The sequence below is a fragment of the Chionomys nivalis genome, chromosome 1 (assembly GCF_950005125.1).
Source record: "Chionomys nivalis chromosome 1, mChiNiv1.1, whole genome shotgun sequence".
In the NCBI taxonomy this organism is placed as follows: Eukaryota; Metazoa; Chordata; class Mammalia; order Rodentia; family Cricetidae; genus Chionomys; species Chionomys nivalis.
In genome coordinates, this window is record NC_080086.1 from 198,934,680 (window position 1) to 198,950,172 (window position 15,493).

The 15,493-nt window shown below is 40.9% G+C and overlaps 1 protein-coding gene across 1 annotated transcript in view; it reads left to right on the forward strand.

The window, feature by feature from the left end:
• Cdk6 (cyclin dependent kinase 6) overlaps nucleotides 1–15,493 on the forward strand; it is a 177,186-nt gene that overhangs the window by 1,081 nt on the left and 160,612 nt on the right. The gene's annotated exons all lie outside the window — the stretch shown is intronic.

A 15,493-nucleotide genomic window follows, 5' to 3' on the forward strand; every position in this document is an offset into this window, starting at 1 on the left:
AGCGTAGGCGGTGAGGATAATGGTGTTTTCTCGGGCCTGCTGGGGTTTCCCGGTTATTAAACAAATGCATAGCTCAGAGTTAGAAGGGAGGTGCACAGACCCTTCTACAAGTTAGGTGATGATTCACCATTCTCACTCAAGTCTGTGTGTAGGGGAATCATGATCTTGGGGATCTTGTCTTCTCATTCCTGTGGGGATTTGGTTCAACAACTATGTGCTTACTGTGGGTCCTGAGGATGAAAATATGTAAATAAGAACAGCCAAATATTTTGTAGGAAGTTAAGCAATTTAACATTAGTCATCAAAATGGAGACACCCAAAACTGACCTTTGAAATACCAAGCCCTCTACAGACTGAGTCTACAAAATCCTGGGAGGTTTTTGTAGTGCTTGGTTTCCAATATAGTCAGACTCAGGCCAGAATGCAGCAGTGAATCATAATATATAAATAAGTAAAAAGACATTGGAAAAATAGGACCCCATTATCCTTATGCTATGTGGCAAAGGTATGGGGTTGGGGTGTGGCAACAAAAGATAGTGAGATTTTGGAGACTTTCTAGTTCCCTAGAAAGTTAGAATTTACTTAAAAGCAATAGGTTGCCGTGTGTGTGTGTGTGTGTGTGTGTGTGTGTGTGTGTGTGTGTGTAGGGGAAAGGGTGGCTCATGCTGACTCTCAGTTACTATCCTAGAGGAGTGAGGCTGTACCAAAGGATGAATTCCAATATGAGAATTTAATATCAATTTATTCTGTCTGTTACCTGTGGAGGGTCCACATAAGAGTGATTATCGTATATACAAATAAAGTTCTTCCAATGAAGAGCCATTAAACAAGTGCTCTTGCATGGCCTATTTATTGAGTGCAATCCTTTATAAATTCTTGAATCAGAAGAAGGCTGTTCTGTTACACTGCTGAGGTCATCCCATCTGTTTTATCTTCATGAAATTGGTGTGTCTTTTGACAGTTTTAGTTGACTCCATAAAGGGATTCTGAACTGAGAATTTCATTAGAATCTACTCATAAGTAAAAAGAAAAGATGCTTGCTAAGTTTGTTTTTTACCTTTGTGACCCTGCCTACTTAGAGTTATGAGGATAAAGTGAGCGTGGTGAAAGCCCTCTAATGTAAAGGCATTTCAGGTACCTGAATACGTCAGAGTTTTCCGGGTCCCCAGGATCATTATCTGACATTTTTACCAAACAAATCAGATTGGTGTTGGACACTCCGGACTGTTATGACAAGTCTTTTCCTGGAGCCGCACGTCACACTCCTCTGCGCATCCCAGATAGGAAGCCCCCTGCAAACAAAGGACACAAACCAACAAAGTCCAATGTTCTTACAGAAATATGGGTGAGGGGTGCTTAAGGAACAGGAGCAGAAGTGACCCACAGACAGCTGCATCACTGAAGCCCACCCTAGCTTGGGTGACAGCTTACAAACCTGGGAACCTGGAGCACACTGCAGGTAACAACTCACAGGTTGGAGAGTTGAGATGCCTCAGCTGGTCTCATACTCTTTGCAGCTCAGCTTCACTGAGGGAGGTCTTCTTTGTAGCATGACTGCCCTTCCGAGAGGGACTCTCAGCTTTGAAGGCAGGACGGTGCCTGGTGAATCTTGGTCAGTTTCAAGGACTTCCTGAAGCTGCTCTAAGTTGTTCATCTTCTGCTTAAGGAGCTTCCTGGAGAATGGAATGTTTTAATCTCCAAGGACCAAGAAGCTGCTTGGGTCCCCATACCCTGAATTTGTTAGCAAAGGCAGTTGGCAGGCTCTACGTGAGATTAGTGAAATGTCCCCAGTGTCATAGCGATGATGTCATCCTCACAAGCCGCCGTCTCTATTTCCTTTTGGTTTCCTTCCTGTTTTCATTTTCACTGCCCTGCCTCCCACCCCTTCATGACTTGCTTGGCTAAGCTAGGAATTCTTTTTGGGGGGAGGGGGGCGATGTTAGGAAATCCAGGACAGGTGACAATAATTCCTTTCTTTCCAAGGGAGAGTGTCAAAAATGAGCTCCCCAACCTGTAATTTATGTCCTGCCTGAGGCAAGTTTTACACCCTTAAGCCTGTTTGTTTGTTTGTTTGAGATTGTTTAAAAGGACAGATGCTTTTTACGTGCCTTCAAGCCAAAAGTAATTGATCGTAATTATAGTCCCTGTCCACACATAGCTAAGCCTCTAAGCTTGAAAGCGCACAATAAACATATTAGTTTTCACAGAAGTTTTAAGATTTAATTTTGATGGATTTACCAGAAAGGCAGACTTGTTATTGCTGGTGTCCAAGCACTCGGAGCCTGCACAGCAGCAGTCATGCCTTCCTGCACTTGATACTTCCCAGGCTCAGGCTTGATGAACCAGTAGTGTCCTGCACATAGATTTACTCTTATTTTACAGTTCGTAATCCTGAGGTCTGGAGCCTTCGCCAGAAGCAGACTGTAAGGTTGGCGTTTTTGCATTCCACAGATGAGTTCTGTTTGCCATTCTGAAACAGAACACAGAGATGAACTAAAACATGTTTTTATCAGCAGTCTGCTTATGCACCAAGCGTATATTGAGGGCCTACTTGTGCCAGACAACTTCTAGAAAACAGAAACAGGGTAGGGAATTGCTAACCTTGTGAAAGTTGCTTTTTTTTCCTCCTCAAGACAAGGTTTCTCTGTGTAGTACTGGCTGACCTGGAACTAGCTCTGTAGACATGGTTGACCTCGAACTCAGAGATCTGTCTGCCTTTACCTCCTGAGTGCTGGGATTAAGTATGTCCTACTATACCTGGCTACTCGTGGGCTGGCACCCACCCTTCCTCCCTCCCTCCCTCCTTCTCTTCCTTCCTTCCTCCCTCCCTCCCTCTTAAAAAATGTATTTGTCAAGTCTAAGCCAGGCATGGTGGTGCTTGCTTGTAAACAGCAGAACTCTGGTGGCAGTGGAGGCAGGAGTTCAAGGTCATCCCCAGCTACTTGGCAAGTTAGCACGTCCAGACTGAACTGTAGGAGACCATCTATGGTCTTTATTTCAGGTTTTGTTTTTTCTCATTTAACCTGACCAGTTTAATAAAGCTACTAATGTTTGTGACAATTTAGTTAACGAACTTGCTGGGTAGGTAAAGGAGATAAAACACTAATCAGTATCACTTGATGTATGCAGATAGATTAAATTCCCTTAAAACATACAAGTTGATCTATATTAAAAGACATTGACATATTACAAATATGTTGTAGTGATATTTCATTTGTATTTTAACAAATAAAACTTATCTGAATATCAGAGAATAAAACAACCATACTGGTCAGCCTTACAGACCAGGCAGTGGTGGCACACACCTTTAATCCCAGCAGCCACACTAGTTAGCAGTAGAGGCCGGGAGGTGGTGGTGCATACCTTCAATCCCAGCACTAGAGAGGAATATAAAACAGGAGGAGACAGTTCTCAGCTGAGTCTCAGTCTGAGGATTTGTGGAGGCAGGATTGCCATTTGGATCTGAGGTAGAGGTAAGTGGCTGGCTGCTTTGCTTTTCTGATCTTCAGGTTGAACCCCTGTATTATGTCTCTGGGTTTTTATTATTCATGCTACAATATGTGTGAACACTTGAGCTCTGTTTGTTCAAAAAGTGTTAAGGAAAGAAGGTTTTTCTAAAAATCAGTTGTAGGAAAGATACCTAGTAACACTTAGCCACTCAGCTGGTTCTGCTGTCATTGGATGAATAAGATGATCACCTCAGCGAGGCACAGTCAAGTGCTACCTATGCTGCCCTAAGCTTTGTTGGAAAAGTGATTCAAATTCAAGTATTGGCTCTGCAAGCTAAGGTATTATTATTAGATTAGTATTTAGTCCCGTTTTAAAAGCAACGGAAATGAGATGTGCAGCTCAGTGATTATTAAGGAGCAGCTTCTGATTTTCTCACTGTACGTAGTGTGAAAGGAGAGCAGAGGCATGGCCTGTTGGGCTGGAGAGATGGCTCAGCCGTCAGCAGCTAGGCTCAGTACCGAGGAAGCATGGTATGTTTTCTCTTGATGATGTATGTGAAGCCAGGTTGCTAGAGGTGTCGGTTTGTGGAGATCCTTATTGATAAAAGTGTCATTTTGTGGGTTAATGATCTATTTGGGGGGCTGACTTCAGTGAAAACAGGAAGAGCAAGACTTTGGATCTCCAATTAAACTTCAGTGTTTAAAGTATGTGTGTCCCTTCTGAGTTCTGGAAAAGTTGGAGTTGTCACAGCTGTTTCGTAAACACGTGTTTTTACAGTGGCATGCTGCTCATTCTCTTCTTGGAGTTGAAGTTGGTGACGCTGAGGTTTCAGCTCTGCGGTTGTATTCCTCTCTCTCTCTCTGTCTCTCTGTCTCTGTGTGTGTGTGTGTGTGTGTATGTGTGTGTGTGAAGTACGTACTCACGGGATTCATGGACTAGAAGTGAATGGGGTACAGGAGCGAAGCAGTAGAAGGGAGTCATGACACACTGGAATAAGTGAATAACTCTTGGAATGTTTGCTCTTCTTGTTTGAGATCCATCTGTGGACATGGGTCCTTGTTTTTGTTTTTGTTTTTTTACTTTGTTTTGTTTTGTTGTTGTTGTTGTTGTTTGAATGATGCTTCTAATTGATTTCCTCCCATTGCCTGCGTCCCTGAGCCGGGTTAGTCTCCAGGATGCGTGTCCCAGCAGTGCGGCTGCAGTGCTTCATTTGCCGTGACACCATCTCCTAAGGCTTCCCCTTGAAAACCCTTTCCCTCCCTTCCTGAACTTCTACACTGCTGCCTTACTTGTGTTCCTGGGGAATTTTGGTGCTCGTGTTTAGGGGACAGCAGTGAAATGAACCTGTCATTACACCAGAATGTTTGTTTTCAGCTCACAGGTAAAGTGTGCCTTAGTAATCTTTTCATTTAGATTTAGTTGATAGAATTGCTGTTTAATACACACCGTTGGAGATTTATTTATTTATGAATAGCTGATTACACATTTGGACAAATAGACCAAAGGGCAGTATTTTTCTATTGTTAAAAATAGTGCTTCACTGTTAATTATTTATTCTTGAGGAATTAAAAAGATATTTTCTGTGTATGGTTGTTTTCCCTGCATTTATATGCAGATATGCACCCTGTATGTGCCTGCTAACTATGAAAGGTGGAAGGGGGTGTTAGATCCCCTGGAATTATAGATGATCGTTAGCTTCCATGTGGGTGCTGGAGAATCAAACCTGGGTCTTCTTGAAGAACCGTCCATGTTCAGGGTGCCTAACGTAACTCACTGTATTTCATTTATTTAGGGAACATGCATTTGCCAGTCAACAGTTACAGACATAGAAAGCACAGTCATTGTGTTTTTGCAGATATTTTGGGTTAACATTGATGTTGAAGATTTTGGGGTGTTCTATTATTGTAGAACATATTGTAGGTATATGTGAAGTCTATTGAGTAGGACCCTTCAAATACATACTCATATTTGAAAATGATTTGGCTTCCCTTGTTTGTCTATTGGCTATTGATATTGCCTGAATAGTATTTCCATGTGTCCTCTGGGCCTTGTTATTTGTGGACAAACAGACCTTTCCGGTTCCGGCAGATGCCCTTCTTACATCTGTTTCTTTGACTTTAATTGAAATGATAAACTTCAGCTTGGGGCCCCTCCCTGCACCACTCTGAAATGCTTCCTGTGTTCAGGGCCAGTGTTTCAGGTTGCCTTGTAGGTGTGCTCTTTAACATGGTCTCTTCTTGGGTATGCTCCTGTCTTGACAGCTTCGCACCTCGTGTGGCGATTTGAACATTTTTATTCCCTCTTATTAACTGATACGTAGAATACTTTCATCATCCTCTACTAATTCCAGTTGGAGGGTCCCTGAGACAGAGTCTGGTGATAATGTATATCCAGAGACAAGAAAATGAATGCTTAACTAATGAATGATGTCATAGGAAAGAACCCTTTGGAATATTTGCATTACATCAAAGAATGTCAGATAAAGAGGTTGAGCTGTTTTTCTCCAAGGTAGATCAGAAGTAGATGATGGATGCTGAGGCAGTAGAGGTGTATTTGCCGAGCATCTTTGTTGAAGTGTGATCCACACAGCGGTCTCACACTGAAATGTCCCCAGCCGTCCCCACCCTGTAAATGAAAATACGGTATCTGAAAACTGCCTCCAGAAACACAGCAAGATCAAGCAGGTTGATTAGAGAGGGTCTGAAGACTCGTTATTACCAGTGTATGTTTGGATGTGCTTGGACTTTTCCCAGTAGAAGTCTGCCATTCACGGACTAGGAGCTGGAAGACTTTGATTTTTTTTTTCCTATCTCCTCGACTTACTAGCTGTGTGATCTTGGGCAAATTACTAATATTTCTTGGGTGCCATTTCTCAATAATAAAGGAGGAAGTTATTCCTATACTTTGGACATTAGTGGGTTGACATAATCAAATGAAAGTATTAAAAAGTCAGACTGTAGAAAAATGGAAATTATTAGCATTAGCAAAACTAACTCCTGCCCTCAAGCAGAAACTATAATTTTATGGAGGAAACTGCCAATTGCACAGATGAACTGGGCGTCTGTATTTCACGCTCTGCCACCCCTTGTGATGGCATGAATGGATTCAGTGTTGCAGGAAAGGAAAATCTTTAATCTGTGTTGAGAATTACTGTTGAATTTTCCCAGTGCTGCATCTCGGTAACCCAGTCTGTTAGTAGAATCCTGTTTTCCATGTGAGAGTCTGTAGACCCTCCGGAGGTCTCGCAGATGGGATCCTGATTTCCTTTGTGTTTCATGTTATAAAATAACGCGGTGATTTACTTGATTCTTCGCTTGCTAACTCTTCTTTAATTTTTCCACACTAATTTATTGGCATTTTGTGTGTGTGTGTGTGTGTGTGTGTGTGATGGACACCCACACATGCATAGAGAGATTGGGGACACCTGGGAAGGTTGGTTCTCTCCTTCCACCTTGCGGGTTCCAGGAATTGAGCACAGATCATCAAGGCTGGCAGCAAGCGCTGTCTCACCCACACGCTCACCTTTTTCAAATCATAAATTCTCAGACAGAATTACTCATTTTATGTGACACACTTGAGGTCCTCTGCTTAATTTCAGAGTCTTTTCCTGTCACATAGCCGCTCTGTGGCATTGTTCTACGCTGTCCTTAAGTCATCAGGACGGGCTGTTCTGAGCAAGGAGACTAGGCCCTTTTCAAGGGCATTCATTTATAGTAAACCCTCCCTTTTTTCTCACTTTCTTTATTGATAAGTGTTCTCTTGATCTTCGTGGTGGGTATTCCTTCCTAACGGTTTCTATAAGACACTTTTCCTAGCACACTTTTGGTTTTAAAGGCAGGCAAGTATTACATCACGAGTGCTGCCGCTTCCTTAGCAACTAAACAAGAAAAACAAAAGACTGTTTCAAGGACAGATTTTTAATCTTTGGTGTACTAACTTTTAAAGAATGTGTTTTTATTTACTTATAATTATTTTTAGATGTATTTAATCTATGCCTGTTGCCTGTGGAAGCCAGAAGAGAGTGGTGGATCTCCTGGACTTCGAATTACAGATGGGTGTGAGCTGCAGTGTGGGTGCCGGAAGCTGTTCCTGAGTGTTCGGCACGAAGAACAAAGGGTCTTAGCTGTTGAGGCATCTCTCTGACCCCAAGCAATACAGTCTTTAAAAAATTGAGTGGAGACTAAGCGAATCTATTGTCTCAGGTTGGGAGTTTTAGGTGATTTAGTATGCATCACAACCCTATAAAATTGTTTTAGAAAAATGCTGAAGAATGGTAAAAATGAAATTCTTATCTTTTTGAGCCTTGAAGAGCCAAGACATACAGATTTGAAAAGCTGAATAAAAGGTTTTACAGAGCTGATTGTGAATAAAGAATATGTGACTTTTATGATCTTTGAAATAACACATTTTTACACAAAAACTGTAACATCCCCCTAGTCATTCTAAATTATTTTAACTTTTGTGATTTAAGTCAATGAACTTCTGGATTTTTAAACTGCCACTGATGTCGACTTTGCAGGGGCAAAGTCTTTTAGAATTTTACTCTCTGCTTCTCTCTACTTCTGACTGGCTTGGAGTGATGGATCCCAGTAGGATCTGTATACAGTTGAATCCACTGGTACAAATTCCAAATCCCAGATCTAGAAATCCAACAGGGCATAGTAGCCTACACCTATAATCTTAACAGAGGTTGAGGTAAGAGGATTGGAAGTTCAAGGCCAGTCTCTGCTACATAGCAAGTCAAAGACTAACCTGACATGCAGGAGATCCTGTGGAAGGAGGAAGGAAGGCTACTGGCTTTTGTGATGAATCAAGGGAAGCAAATTTATTAAAAGTGGTCCATGTTTTACTTCAGTTGATAAAATAGATAAAATAAGAGCTGTATCTATCATTAGACAGCGGAGACTGGGCTAGGCTGAGACTGTTTCTGAAATACATGCATGGAAATGACGGATGGGAAACACTGGTAGCTGTTAAGTTGAGGATGCAGGAAAGAAGCTGGGCCGGAAACAAGGTCTCAGAATTCCCAGATGTAGCATGGAATCTGAAAGGATTAGAAAATTCTACTACGTTGATGAAGCTGGTGAGCTCATGCTTATTTAATGAATGAAATCAGACTGTCAGCCGGGAGGGGGCAGGGGTGGCACACGCCTTCAATCACAGCACTTGGGAGACAGAGGCAGGCCGATCCCTGTGAGTTCGAGGCCAGCCTGGTCTACAAGAGCTAGTTCCAAGACAGGCTCCAAAGCCACAGAGAAACCCTGTCTCGAAAAACAAAACAAAAAAACAAACAAAAAATCAGAGTGTCCTCAGAATTTTATAGGAATAAATCAAATTGTTTCGTTGCTTTTCTTGAGGACGTTGCTTTAGTGATTGTTAAATGGTTTAAATTGTTAACACATTGCCCACTCAGGTATTGCTGAATAAGTTATTCTTATTAATAAGAATTAATGTGTGCTGTGTGCTTGCCATTAGAGTAAGATTTGCAAGAGAGTGAGAATCCTAATCATCCTATCACTGCATTGCTTCCTGTTTGTGGAACAGTGTCCTGCAGGTGTTTTGTCCAGTAAACAGGAGGATGCAGAGATGAAATGTTACTGTAGTAGGATCATCACCAAATTTCAGTGGGCATTGCAGCTTTCTGTGTCTTTAGGATAAGCAGCCTAATAACTACAGCAGTATGTGGTTCAGTCTTTGACTGTAAGGAGTTAGGAAGCAGGAGCTGGTTAATAATGTAATGATTGGCAAGCAGGCTAAGCCATGAGATGTCCCTTGCAGGTATCAGTAATGGCAAATGATAACGATACCACTGTAAATGGTCATTACTCTTTCTGCAGACTTGATTTAGATATTGTGGTGGATACAACAGTTTCGTATCTGGGCTGAATTTTCAAAAATTGTTTGATATATGTTTCCTTTGGTTAGTGTAAACTCTAAGGCCTTTGCGTAAATGGCTGTATGTGTTCTCTTACTGTCTTAATTAGTTTCTGTTGCTGTGAAGAGATGCCATGACCACAGCAGCTTTTATAAAGAAAATATTTGGTTGAGATGGTGACTTACGGTTTCAGAGGTTCAGTCCGTAATCATCATGTCCGGGGAGCATGGCAGCTGAGAGTGTGGTGGTGTGCAGGCAGACATGGTGCTCGAGAGGTAGCTGAGAGTTCTACGTCATGCAGGCAGTCAGGAAATGCAGGAGATTCGGGGCTGTGTCTTGAGCATATATGAGACCTCAAACTCAAAGTCCACCTCCACGTTGACACACTTCCTTCAACAAGGCTACACCTCCTAATGATGCCACTCCCTCCACAGGTACTGAGACAGAAGCCCTCAGCCCTCTGCTCTGTACTAGGAGGGAAGAAAGGAAGAATAGAGTAGAAAAGGAAAAAAAATGTGCTATCCCTGTATGTTACCGAAGTTCAATACCAAAATTTGTAGAGGAGGAGAGGAGGGAAAAGTTGGTGACATTTTACTGTCAAAGTGATGTTGTTTGGATTAATGTCATCATGTCATGAGTTTCCTCAAAATTTAGAGGTTTGACGCAGTCATTTTCAGAGACATAGTGGAGGGAGGAGCTTAACACAGTGATGGGCGTTCTTCCATCTGCTCCCCTTTTGTCTGGAAGTAACTCAGCAGCTAGGAATTCACGTAAAGATTGTGTCTTCTTAAGTCTAGTTATTTAAGTTTTAAGTGGATTGGTTGGTAGATAAGTATGGCCTGGGTACTTAGTCTGGGTTGATCCATGCCTGTACACCTGGCCCAGGCTTCCTTTACGAATCTAAACCTTCACAGTAGTTGACTTACATGGTGTCTCTGGGTTCCAAAACCGGAGTCCCCAAAACCACTTTTGTCAATTTTGTTGGTTACAAGTGAATTTGAACCCACAGACTCAAGGGAAGGGAACCTGTGCCAATGGAAGGCAGGCTAAAGAATTGGCTACCTCTTCATACAGTCAGCCTTTTTCTGTTGCCGTGACATCGGTACATGGTACCCATTCAGAAATGCATATGACTAAATGGCAAACAACAAAAGCCAAAATTATTTGTCTCCCACCAGCCTCTTGCACTCCCAGCGCTCTCCACACACGACTTCTTAGCCGTGTCTTGGGTTCTCGTGGTAACGGCCTCCATAATCTAAAATATGTGAGTTCTGTATGTTGATATTAAACTCCAGACACTTTGGGCTTCCTAACCTCAAGATGAGAATTTAATTTTCTTCATTTGTTGCTTTTTAAATTTTTTACATCCTTATTTCATACAATAATTTTGAACAGTATCCCACAGCATCAAGTTTATTATGGTTCACTCTGCTGCACCGCAATTTGATTCCCTGAGAAGAGACTTTCCCTAACTCCCCTCTGCTCCCCAGTCCCTGTAACAGCACCGTGCTTGTCACTCTTAAATACTGTGTTCTCTTCTTTCCTGTTTCATGTAAAGTTCTTTCTTGGAAGTTTGATGGCCGCAAAATGGTTACAGTTATTATATGCAGTGGTGTTTCTGTTTTCTTGTGTACAGGTTTAACTTGGTAACTCATTAGGACTTTTGTAGGTCTTCCTTACTTTAGATATTTCTTGTTCAGTATCACTTGTTTAAAGTCATGCCCTATTTGCGTGTACTTTTTATCCAAGGGAAAACTGCCTTGTACCATTTTTTCTCCCTGGAGTTTATGGTTGTCGTTGTATTTTTTCTTGTTCTTTCCACTCATAATCCACGTTCTTCAGAAATACCATGCGTAAGTGGTCCTTGCTCTGTTTCATTTCATTGAATTGACTGAGCATCTGTGAGTCATGACTGCCAGTATAATCAAGATCCAAAAAACTCCACTTCAGAGCCTTGGCAAGTCAGTGCCTTCACCTTCTTGGACTCCTGGTAGCTTTTCTCTTCCTATCATTGTCTACTCTTCTTTTCCTTGAGATTCCTATATATGGAGTCAAGAAGCAGGCGTGTGTGTGTGTGTGTGTGTGTGTGTGTGTGTGTGTGTGTGGCAGCAGTATGATTTTGCTTTGCTTTGGTTTTCTTTGTTTTTGCTTTTATGGAAAATATTTTTGAGATTCATTCTTGTTGTGGCCTCTGTCAGTAGAATGAGCATTCTTTCCCATTGCTTGATTTTACCGCAGTTGTTTCTTCATTCACCTGTCAATTGGAATTGTTTCCAGAACAGAGCTCTTGTGAATGATGTTTCTATGACTTCTCATGTCTGGATTTTTGCACTGAAATGACACATGCTTTCATTTCTGGGGCAGACATCTAGAAGTGAGTTGATAATTAGCATGGTAAAAATGTGCTTAATTTTAAAAGAAACTGCCAAACTTTTCCAAACTGGTTATATAATTTCTGTTGGCAATGTGGTGAGTTTTCCGTCCTTCCTAACTCTAGGTTGTGTGAGTCTTTTTAATTGTCATCATTCTGTATTTGTTATAAACTACAAAATTGACTTCTTTAATATGTTGCTATAGGTGAATCATATTTTGTAGTGCATGTTCTCTAGGGGTTTATGATGTAATGTGTATTTGAGTTTAGTGATTTATATTTTTTTTACTTTTTAAATATCTGTAGTCCCTTCTCTCATTCCTAATGTTAATAATTGCTGCTTCCTCTTTTTTTGTTGTTCTTTTGTGTATTTTTTAATTGTATTTTATTTTCTGGTTGCTTTTTTGTCTGCACGTATATCTGTGTAAGGGTGTTGTTTTACTTGGAACTGGAGCACTACGGACAATTGGAAGCTGCCATGTGGGGTGGGAATTGAACCTGTAGAAGAGCAACCAGTGTTCTTAATGACTGAGCCATTGCTCCAGCCCACTTCTGTGGGGTTTTGTTTGTTTTGTCGTTTTTATCTTCATTTAACCAGTCTTTGGTTTCATTGATTTCTTTTGTTTTTATTTTTGGCATTTATTTGCTGTTCCCTTCCTTTTAATACTTAAATGTCTTTTATTTTAGCTTAAAATCTCAATATTTTAATGCAGGCATTATGTTGCTTTATTTGCTTCCTATAAATTTTAGCATGTGGTAGTTTCATTTCATTCAATTCAGAGTGTTTTAAAGCTTTTGTAGCTTCTCTTTAACCTGTAGATTTTTACATTACTAAGCAGATAAAGATTTACAAATATTTTCGTTGTAATTAAATTCTGTTGTAATCTGAAAAATATTCTGTATGATTTTAGTCCTTTTAAAATTCCAGTAGTTCCTTTGATCTGCCAAAAGTTTGTTTTGATACCTACTTGTCATTTTTTGCCTTGTTTTAGTTGTTTTTTTCTTTAAGTCTTTTTTGGTTTGTTTTGGTTTTTTTTTGTTGTTGCTGTTGTTGGCTTGCTTGTTTTTTATTTTTGGTTTTTTGAGACAGGGCTTCTCTGTTACATTGGAGCCTGTCCTAGAACTAGCCCTTGTAGACCAGGCTGGTCTTGAACTCACCCAGATCCGCCTGCCTCTGCCTCCCGAGTGCTGGGATTAAAGGCTCCTTTAAGTCTTTTTAGTGTGATTAAAATATCTATAATCACTTTAATATCTTTGCTATTGTATAAATGATGTCATTTCTGAGTCTACTTTTGAGGACTGACTTTTCTCTTAATTGTAGCCCACACTTTCCTGTACATCCGCCTAACCTTTTTGTGTTGAAGGTTAAATGTTGTGTTACGTTGATAAGTGCTTTAAAGAGTGTTGTCTCAGTACTAGGCAGTCGTGTTGGGTGAAGGTTCAGCTTGATATCTCCAAGACTTAGTCTATTTCATTGCTGCTCTTGGTGAGGAGACCTGGTGTTGGTTTAGCAGTATTGTGCTCTGTCCTTTTCACAGTGGGGACTTGAAAGACTGCTTGCTCTCCCTAAGCCCTAGCAGTCCTTCTGCTCTCAGCTCTCCGAGCGCGCTGCTTTGCTTGTAAGACAGTATTATCATCTGGAAAGAGTCCATACGTGTAGAACAAGCGTTGGCCCATTCTTTCGGTGCCTGTTGCACCTGCTGTCCGAGTTCCCTCTCATATTGTAGGTTTCATACTGTTCATACACCATCTCAAAGCCAACAGCTGGTATAAACTCTTAACATGCGAGAGATAATATGACATCATATTTGGAATGTTGACAAACCTATTTTTCCTAAGGGAAACAAACTAGAAAACTTAGAGAGGCAATTATATATTAATTCATTGCAGGAATTTCCCATGTCTGGTGATTTAAAAGAATAAATTCTGCTTGCAAATGAATCATTACCAACTCAACTGAAGCTTGTTGCACACTCAGGTTTACTCACCATGGTGTGTTTTTGATAGAGACAGGAAGTGAAAAAGCAAGGTCTATGAGATTTTTTTTCAAGGAAGTCTCTCAGCCGGTCTTTTAATGTTTCTCATTTAGGCTTTGGTCGCCAGGGTAAATGACTCAAGGTATCTATTGCTGTGTAGATGTTTTGAAAGGGGGAATTTCCCCATGTTCTCTCCTCCCTTAAATAGCTAATTATATACTGGAAGTTTCAGTACTTTGTTGGGAGCTTGTGAAGTCAGCACATTTCTGGAAGCTCCTGTGAATGTCATTCCGAGCTGTACTGCTGCTTTTGTTGCCCCATCTCTGCAGCTAGCTCAGCACTGTAAGGACACAATTCTATTGCTATCCCCCTCACATTTGATGTGGTAGTTTGCATACAGCTGCAGTGTAGACAGTTACCTTTGAAAGGAACATTTGGCTGCTCTAATTTGATTAAAGAAAACCACCTCAATCATTTCTAGACTGAGAACGTTTTCATTTTAACTTGGCAGTCAGAGTTGGGAATGTCCTCACTGCTCTTAGCTGTGGATGGAGAGCAGTTGGGAACAGAGCCAACGGCCTCAAAGCTTTGATGCATTTTCTGTTTGCAACAAGAAACAATATTATATAGGATTGATTCCATTTCTTTTTCTCTCCCAGCTTTCTGCATCCTTGATTTTCACCTCCTTCTCCTTTTTACTATTATTTACTTAGCAATTCTGATAAATAAGTGGATTCTGGCAGGTATAGATTGGCACTCTAAAGTGATTTGGGACTCTGGGTCCCTTATGAAGACTCTTTGTCCCATTTTTACATTGAATTAAGATTCACAAATCCCAAGTTACCATGAGTTATATGAGCTTTCTTCAGCATTATTGGGAGAGGCCTGGAAGGATTTTGGATCACAGATTAAGGTTGAGTTTGTTTGTAGCTTGCATTGAAGAAAACTGTCCCTGTCACGCCAACAGATCCTATGCTAGACAACTGTCTCCCAGCTGCAGACCTGTTCAGAAGTCTAATCGCTCATTCACGTAACAGTCTAGATTGATTATGTTGCTTATGGCTTGGCCTCAACTTCATATGTATACATGTGCTGTGGAAAATAATTGAGTAAAATATGAACAAATGGGTGAGATTTCATTCAAATACTCTTCTATACACACTGCTCCTGTGAAAGGTATCTCAGTTGATAAGTTTGAATGTGGTAATGCATTAAAAAAATTGAGAGTACATTTAAAGCCCTGGCAGTAAAAGATAGATTATTGCTCAGTCACTAAATAAAATATTATGTTATCTCCAGGAGTGGAAGTTATTTGAGGACTCATGCTTTTTTTTAATGTGACGAACACATTATGCTTCTTACCTCTTTAAGCTCCAAAGAAATCACTTGTGGGAGAACACACATTGGGTCTCTGGAGTCATGCGATAGAACACAGTAGGTCTCTGGAGTCATGCGATAGAACACAGTAGGCCTCTGGAGTCATGCAATTGAACACAGTAGGCCTCTGGAGTCATGCGATAGAACACAGTAGGTCTCTGGAGTCATGTGATAGAACACAGTAGGCCTCTGGAGTCATGTGATAGAACACAGTAGGCCTCTGGAATCATGTGATAGAACACAGTAGGTCAGGAGCTTTATACTTGGCCAGTAATGAATTGTGTGACTGGTTGGCTTTCCTCCTCAGCCACTCAGCACAATGTTTTGGTGGGATCTTGTTTGTTTTTTCATTGTCTGTAATTGATTTTAGAAAGAATTAGATCTTTGCATAATGCAGTAGTATTGAATTCTGTCTCATTTACTATTACTATCCTAGGCTTATTT